Below are 9,477 nucleotides of genomic sequence, written 5' to 3' on the forward strand. Positions count from 1 at the left end.
CACCTGAGCAAACGACACGCTTAGACGAAATATGTTAAGAATTAAAAAGTATTAAAATACATACAATGAGTGAAAATCACAATTTTTTTTTGAACAAATACCTCGATATTGTGACAATACTATAAAGATGTTTGGTGCTTTCACAAAATATTACTTATTATTTCTTGATCAATAATAATCAATAATGTGAATTAAATGAGTAAAGACAAATAATCAAACGGCTGGAACAGTCTGACAAGTTCAGAAAATAGCATCACTTTACTGTAATACAGCTTTCAAAACCAGGAAAAGACTAAACTTTTATTCTGACATGTCACCATATAATGATATCACAAATTTATCATGATATCTGGTCTGATATCACGATACGATATCGGTCAGAGATAATAATGTACAGACAGCAGGTCGTTATGGTGAAATAAATCCTGACAGGATGATGCAGGAGTCTTGAATTATCCTGCTGACTGTACATTAACTTTAAAATGACTTTATGTCTTTATTTCACAATAACGACCTGCTCACTGCACAGTATCCTCCTGTTACCTGATTATTGACCCCCCAAAATCAATCATTTGACTCAAAATGATTTTATTGTTCCTCCAGAGTCTATGATCAGAACTGTGTCCATGGCAACAGTCTGTTATACAGAAATAACAGACCTTAGAATGCTCTAACTGACCAATCAGGATCAAGTATTTAACAAAGCCATGTAATAATGTAGAAATAATGCCCTGATATGAATCACCTTCAATATTCACCATATTTAAATAAAAACTTGTTAGTTCTGGTTTCTATACAGCATGACTATCACTGACTCCACCCCCCCGAGCAGAGCTGCACAACTAATCACAAAACAATCAGAATCAACAACACAGCCCAGAACAAGATCCAGATCACAGAACCAGAACCACGTCACAACTCTCACGATGAGCCGGACTGTAAATCTCCACATGAAAGAAGATGTTCGTTTGGTTCAGACCTCAATTAAAATCACATCATCAACATTTTAATTGTTTTTCCAGGAAAAATTAAAACTGTGGTGCAAAACTGATCATTTCCACTAATCGTACCCCATTCAGTCAAAATAATCACGATATGATTTTAACTAATATTATAAAAGAATCTAATCTAATAATGATAATAAAACAGATATTCAGACACACAGCGGTCTGATTCTGTCTGAACATTTACCTTTTCGACATCTTTATTTTTACAGTCTCTCATTGATTTTACCACAATGAGCTGTCACGTGATATAACCACGCCTCCGCGTGGTGACGTCACACTACTGTTGTTTTAATTGTTGTTTTGATTTCGTGGTTTCAACTTCAAGACAAAAACACCTCATACTGACCTTAAAGTGTTCATGAACACAGCCAGGAGAAAACACCTGTTCTGTTCTGAGCTGTGATTGGACAGGTGTCATAGTCGTCACTGAGGCTTTTTTGCTTGATGTTTATCTCTGGCTGTCACTCTGATAAATCTTACTTTCTTTTTTGTTGAGGAAACGCGACGCAGAGACGCAACCAGTGCAGACTCAGAGACGAACCGTGTGACTGACGTCATTAACCGTAAAGTCGGTGTGAGACTGATGTGAGTGTTAATGTGTCCAAACATCTGTGACAGCTGCTGGAGCTGCAGCTGTCTGCTGCACCACTTAGAACCAACACGCAGCCCAGTGCCAACCAAACTCCATTCACATTTCCACCACTTTAACGTGGCCTCATTCACCGGCCAACATCCACACCGCCCACGTACACTATGTATACACCGTTGGTGTTTTTTACAGCCGCTCACATCAGTTACATCAACACATAATAAGTTTTTTAAAGCCTTAAACTCTAAACATTGGTTGCTCTGCTGGTCCCATCGGGGTTTTTCCATCCACAACCTGATATGGAGGGCGGTGGCGAGCAGCCCGAACCTCGTCCAAAGGGTTAGCTCATATCTACTGCAGTACCCAAACATTTAGGTGGATCCTATGTGTGCCGAATTTAACGGTTAACCACAAACATTGACTAAAATTCATCAACCGTGTTCAAACGGGAGTTCGAGTTCACTGAACGGCGGGAATGTTTTAATTGTCAGATATTTGAATGGAGTTTGGTTTGACCTTCTTTTCATAGAGCGGCAGGTCCCCTGAAACAGCTGCAACTTCACGGCCGCTAATATGAATGCGTCAGAACAGTTTGAGCATGAAAACACAGTTAGCTGATGTTAGCGAGCAGCTGCTGCGTGTCCAGGTGTGAACACCTTACCTGAGTGTGCTCTACGGTCGCGGGCAGCGGTCTGCGGGTGCCATTTTAAACCGCTTTTTACTTTCCGAACAAAAATCACATGGAGTCGCTTCAGCTGCACAGCTGTGCTCGGTGTTTCCAGGGAGATTAACGGTGTTCAGTCCCGGTTACAGACGGTAATCCACACATTGAGCGGGTAGAACCGGAGCTCCGGCCCCGCTGTGTCAGCCTCCGATCACCGGTGAAACAATGCGGCCGCTGTACGAGGCTCCGGACGCTCCACAGCCCGGTCTCTCCTCCGGTCGCCGAGGAGGGAACCCTTCATTACAAACTCTCGCGATATTTGTACGTGTTGTTTCTTTGTTGGTCTCATTGTCCAAACAGCTGATGTTTCATCACGTGACCTGTCTGTGGTTTGGAACCGAGCAGGTTTACAGACAGAAAACTCCCGGTCAGAGTCACAGAAACATCCTCATTGGATCACAATGATCAACTCTCGCGAGATGTGTCGCGGGTCTGGGGTTCCCTTCAAGACACGAACCGCTGTTCTGCGTCAGGTCAGACACCATACACCCGCGGCTGCTTCCTTTCAAACTTTCAAAATAAAACAAAATGAAATACTGTAGGTTGTCCCCTGACATGCAATTTTCCACAGATTTCAAATAAATAATAAATGAATATACGCAGTGCAGGCAAATATATACACTTATTTATTTATCCGTACATTTGACACATAACTGTCATAACTTAACATTCATTACTCTCCATGTGGCACTTTTCACACTCATTTTTTTATTTTTCTGTTTCATTTTGCACATTTTATTTACATTCGCACTTTCTCTATTTTATTGATCCATACTGTGCATATACACCTTTTACACTTTAATTGATTCTTTACTGTGATGATGTGTGATTGTTGTACCATGTCCTGATGTTAATGTCATTATTGTTTGTATTTTTATTCTTTTTTATTGTTTTTTTAATACCAACCTAAAGGCCAATCTGAAACAAACCATCTTCATCGTGGTTTCCATTTTTTGGTTAAATAGTCTGTAGCAATCTATACTGCTACTATACTATAATAACTATAAATAACTATTAATAACTGTTACACTATTATAACTATAACGTGTGGAACTAGCATGCACTAGGGGTCATCATAATAATGTGCACTGGGGCCCGTCGTAACAATCTGACATCACTGGATTTCAGTCACATCTTTGTATTTTCATCAGCAGATGACTTTAGTTAATTAAGCTCGTTAATGGACAGAGTTTAGATTTTTCTTTTCCAGCTGTCAGAGTGAAAAAATAACTGAGCTCAACTGAACTAATTCAAATTAAACTTAAATAATCAAATTACACTGAAGACAAATGAGACAAGAAGTAAACCAAATGTTTTCATTTTAAAAACTACATTTAAACATTTAAAACATTCATTCATGTGAAATATTAATAACATTTGGTTTCTAACTCATTTTGACAATATGGACAAAAATAAAAGCACTTCCTGTCAGTCGCTGACTGATTCTGTCTGATTTGACTGAACTTCAGCCCAACGAGGAGAAACAGCGACACCCGATGGATAAAACCGTCATCACACAGAACCTGAGGTCAATGGACACAAGAAAAGCCAAACCCAGAAACAAAATAAGTCAACTTTACATTTTCAGAATAAAGTCACATCAGAGTTAAAGACGGTAAACATGAAGAGAATCTAAAGATGGACGCCATGTTTGTTTAAACGGCTGCTTCTTCTGGCTCCTTCACTGTGATGTCATCCTCCTCACTGTGATGTCATCCTCCTCACTGTGATGTCATCCTCCTCACTGTGATGTCATCCTCCTCACTGTACAGAGAGATGTATGTTTGTTTTCACATTCACCTGTTGACAGGGAGGACCTGGACACACCTGCAGGACTCGTTACATCACACTAGTTTGGAGCCAATCACAGAGCAGTATTTAACTCGTCACTAAATCATAAGAGTTATCTCAGGGTACTTTTCATACAGAGCAGCTCTACTCTGAACTCAGATGTTAACAATAACATGAGGTCAAACGTTTGACAGTGTGTCACAACATGACAGGAAATATGTAAATTAATTCTGAAATATCATCATCTATCTTGGCCACATTTATTTAAGGCTGGAAGTAAAACACACTGGATGTAATCAAGCTAATGCAGGCTAACATTAGCCGTCCTGCTCGCTCTTGTCCTAGTATGTGAGCCAAGCAGGCAGAACAGGGATAGCAGTATGTTCGCTTCTGTAGGTGAAGGGTGGAGTGTGATGAAGGTATGGAATTATGACATAAGGCAAGAATATGCCAGACAACACCACCTGGGGAATTTCACCCCAGGAAAGACTTAAAGCACCTTGAATATTGTGTATAAGGTAGATGTAAGGCACAGGTTCATTACTGACAACAGGCTGAGACGTGTACTCAATTAAACTATTGATAAGCAAAATAATCAAAGCAATAGCAGGGGCTGGAGCTGCTGAAAAAGAAGAAAATTATTATTAATAAACAAGTGATAATCAAAAATAACTAGATAAAATTACTTTATTACAATATATGTTAAGAGGCCTTGATATAGATTCTAAAAAAAGTGAACAATACAAAAGTTAAAAAACTCCGCCCAACCTAAGAAAAACTAAAGAAACTTAGAAAAACTAAGAAACTGAGCTGAGGCCACTTGGGAGAGGCAGACTGTTCAGGAGTGTCTGGGGCTTTGACCACAACTCACCGCAACAACACCGCAACAACACTGCAAACAACACCGCAAACAACACCGCAACAACACCGCAACAACACCGCAACAACACCGCACACAACACCGCAACAACACCGCAAACAACACCGCAACAACACCGCAAACAACACCGCAACAACACTGCAAACAACGCAACAACACTGCAAACAACACCGCAACAACACCGCAAACAACACTGCAACAACACCGCAACAACACCGCAAACAACACCGCACACAACACCGCAACAACACCGCACACAACACCGCAAACAACACCGCAACAACACCGCAAACAACACCGCAACAACACTGCAAACAACGCAACAACACTGCAAACAACACCGCAACAACACCGCAAACAACACTGCAACAACACCGCAACAACACCGCAAACAACACCGCAACAACACTGCAAACAACACCGCAAACAACACTGCAAACAACACCGCAACAACACCGCAACAACACTGCAAACAACACCGCAACAACACCGCAACAACACTGCAAACAACACCGCAAACAACACCGCACACAACACCCAAACAACACCGCAACAACACCGCACACAACACCCAAACAACACCGCAAACAACACCGCAACAACACTGCAAACAACACCGCAAACAACACCGCAACAACACTGCAAACAACACCGCAACAACACTGCAAACAACACCGCAACAACACCGCAAACAACACTGCAACAACACCGCAACAACACTGCAAACAACACCGCAACAACACCGCAACAACACTGCAAACAACACCGCAACAACACTGCAAACAACACCGCAAACAACACCGCAACAACACCGCAAACAACACTGCAACAACACTGCAAACAACACCGCAACAACACCGCAAACAACACCGCAACAACACCGCAAACAACACCGCAACAACACTGCAAACAACACTGCAACAACACTGCAAACAACACTGCAACAACACTGCAAACAACACTGCAACAACACCGCAACAACACCGCATACAACACCGCAACAACACCGCAACAACACCGCAAACAACACCGCAACAACACTGCAAACAACACCGCAGCAACACCGCAACCCTCAAACAGAAACATGGTGCAGTCTGTGGTGTCCCAGTGAAACCACTCACACACAGACGTGAAGGGACCTCAGCACGGGTGGTTAGCCTGAAATAAAGAAAACTCACCGAAAATAATTAAGAAAACAACAAATATGTTCCCCAGCTGGCCTAAACAATATTTACAAAATAATTCAAGACTGGACTAAGAACTCAAAAAGGGGGACTATGACAAAATACGCAAAACTGGGGAAAAACTAAATTACAAAATCAACAGTTCAACAATAATTAAAGCAACAAGTAACTGAAAAACAATAATTAAGGGCAAAACAGTCAAGGGGCAAAGCAAAGCAAAAGAAAACCAGTAGGCAAAGCAGCAGTGGTTAAAAAAAAGGGGGGGGGGGGGGGGGGGGGCAGGAGGACCTGAAACAAGGGCCGAAAACACAGTTAGCCGGGCTCACCACACTTCATATTAAACCTGATGATGAACCACCCTACACCACCACACAGCGGGGCAGGAGGGAAGTCAATGGTACCTGGCCAGCCAACATGCTGCACACGCTAAAAAAAAAACTAAAATGCAAGTACAGTTGTACACAAACAGGCTTTTGTTGGCACAAACGTGGTGTGAGCAAACCTTCACAGCCACAGCAGGAACAGAGGAAAGGCCCACAGGTGCCTTATATCACCTGGCTCTGATTAGGAGGTCGGAACAAAGGAGGAGTCCGGCTCAGGCCGCATTCAACCTCCTCACTGTTCTGTCCCACCACACTTAGAACATTTTCCTTCTCAGACTTATATCAGTTTAATGGCTGTAATCTGTATGATCACGACACAGAAATCTGTGTTCTGGTGAGCAAAATGTCACAGAACATGTCAGACTGAACCAGAGACAGCAGGACAGCTAACGTTAGCATTCAGCCACTTCCTAGCTAATGTTAGTGTTTGATAGTGTTACATGATATGATAGGAAAGATAAATATCAAACACACATCTTGAACACATTTATTTAAGGCTGGAGGTGAAACACACAACATAATCAAGCTAATGTTGGCTAACATTTGTGTTAGCTGTCCTGCTGTCTCTGCCAGAGAACATGTTCTATGTTGTTCTGGAAATAAAGCTTTGCTTGAGTAGAAAAAGCAGGTTTGGTATTGTTTGTTATAGGAAGAGTTTCCACATGTTTTTTAATTACAATTAATCGAGTACCATTGTTATCTCACACTGCCTTAACCCTCTTGGGCGTGGAGTTCACCAGAGCTGCACAGGTTGGTACTGGAATCCTCCTCCACCCCTCCATGATGACATCACGGAGCTGGTGGATGTTAGAGACCTTGCGCTCCTCCACCTTCTGTTTGACACCATCTGAGCTAAACAAGTTTATCTTATTCTCATCAGACCACAGGACATGTTCCAGTAATTCATGCTCTTGGACTGCTTGTCTTCAGCAAACTGTTTGCAGCTTCAGAAGAGGCTTCCTTCTGGGATGACGGCCATGCAGATCGACTTGATTCACTGTGCGGCGTTTGGTCTGAGCACCGACAGGCTGACACTTCTTCACCCTCTGCAGCAATGCGTGCAGCATTCATGTGTCTGTTTTTTGAAGCCAACCTCTGGATATGATGCTGAGCACAAGGACTCAGCTTCTTTGGTCGACCCTGGCGAGGCCTGTTCAGAGTGGAACCTGTCCTGTTAAACCGCTGTATGACCTCGGTCACCGTGCTGCAGCTCAGTTTCAGGGTGTTTCCAGTCTTCTTATAGCCTCGTCCATCTTTATGTAGAGCAACAGTTCTATTTCTCACATCCTCAGAGAGTTCTTTGCCATGAGCTGCCATGTTGAACATCCAGTGGCCAATATGAGAGAACTGTACCCAAAGCACCAGATTTAACAGCTCTAATCCATGACACTAATCTGTACGATCCAGTCAAGCAGGCAACAACATGAACGTGATGAATAGGACAGGTGGCTTTGCATGTTTGAACGACATGTACAGGTTCACTAAGGGTGAACTCACTTGTGTTGTCAGCTATTTAGACAATAAAGGCTGTGTGTTGAGTTATTTTCAGAGGACAGTAAATCTATACTGCTAAACAAGCTGTACACTGACGACTCTAAAGTTTATCCAAGTTTCATTTCTATAAAATTGTCCCTTGAGAAGATATAATAAAATGGTTTCTGAAACATGAGGGGTGTACTCACTGTTGTGACATACTGTATGTATCTGCTTTCAGTAAGCTAACAGAAAATAAAGCTAAAGTTACATTAGCAGAGCGGAGCTAGTGACCAAGCAGCTAACCGGACATGAAGCTAACGTAACATTCGCTGGTTTTTCATGTATTGGTCGTGTTTTCAGCCGTTCCACCAGTCGACCACCTGATTTATTACAGTACTTAAACAAGAACGCAGATTTTTAAATCAAAGTTTAAGCTTTTGAAGAGAATTTGAAAAAGTGTTTGTGTTTGTTGTATTTAGTACTTTTATTTTTAGTTTATCGTTGCAGTCGCAGTATGTTTGTCCTATAAAGTGTTATCTTGTGACAACAAGTGGCAAAGTATATAAATATAATACCCCTTTTCTTTTATTTTTATTTTTCTTTATACTTTATAATTTTATAATTATATTTGAATTGTTCATTTAATGTTTATATCAGTTACTGCTGTTGGGATTACTTTGTGTGTAATGTAAAGCTGTGATGACACAAATAAAGATGATTAAAATAATAAGTTTAATGAAAGTTTTGTATCAGAGGACATTAAATCAAACCTCAGATTGATTCATCAGTGGACAGAGAAACGTCTCCTGTGAGACTTTTTTATTGTCTTCAAGTCAACAAACACGTTTCTGCTGCAGCTTCTAGTTTCAATCTGAACCTGAACACGTTAATCAGAACAATCGTTTTTCTTTAAGACACAAAAATCAAAAAACAAATAAAAACAGTCTGTTTAGATTCTAAATGTACAGTTAAAGTCTGTCTCAGATTATTAAAGTCAAAATGATTGTATGAGGATAAAAACTGTGTAAGGCTTCAGTTTGACTTTAACATGATGGACAGAGAAATAAAAAGTTCAGAAACAAAAGAAACTGAACTGAAAAAATGTCATTTTCATCTCATAAAAACAAAAACGACTTATTTATTGTAATAATGAGGCATGAACATCTGAGATATTTTCAAATAATTATGAGTTCATAAACCTGAAGTAAAAATGAATACGTTGTAAAAGACCTCCTCATGTTTATGACGTCTGTATATTATAATTATCTGTGATTAATATCTCATGATTACAAGAAAAATCCTGCACAAGATACGAATCTGCTGAGAATAAAATATTTATCATCATGTGATTAAAATGGAATAGAACAGGTAAATGATTCAAAAAAATCTTTTTAATCCTGAAGAATCTCCTGCAGGTTCTGCAGATTTTAGGCACAAGACGAC

Source organism: Lutjanus erythropterus, chromosome 2, assembly GCF_056507025.1.
Source record: "Lutjanus erythropterus isolate fLutEry1 chromosome 2, fLutEry1.hap2, whole genome shotgun sequence".
Lineage (NCBI taxonomy): Eukaryota > Metazoa > Chordata > Actinopteri > Lutjaniformes > Lutjanidae > Lutjanus > Lutjanus erythropterus.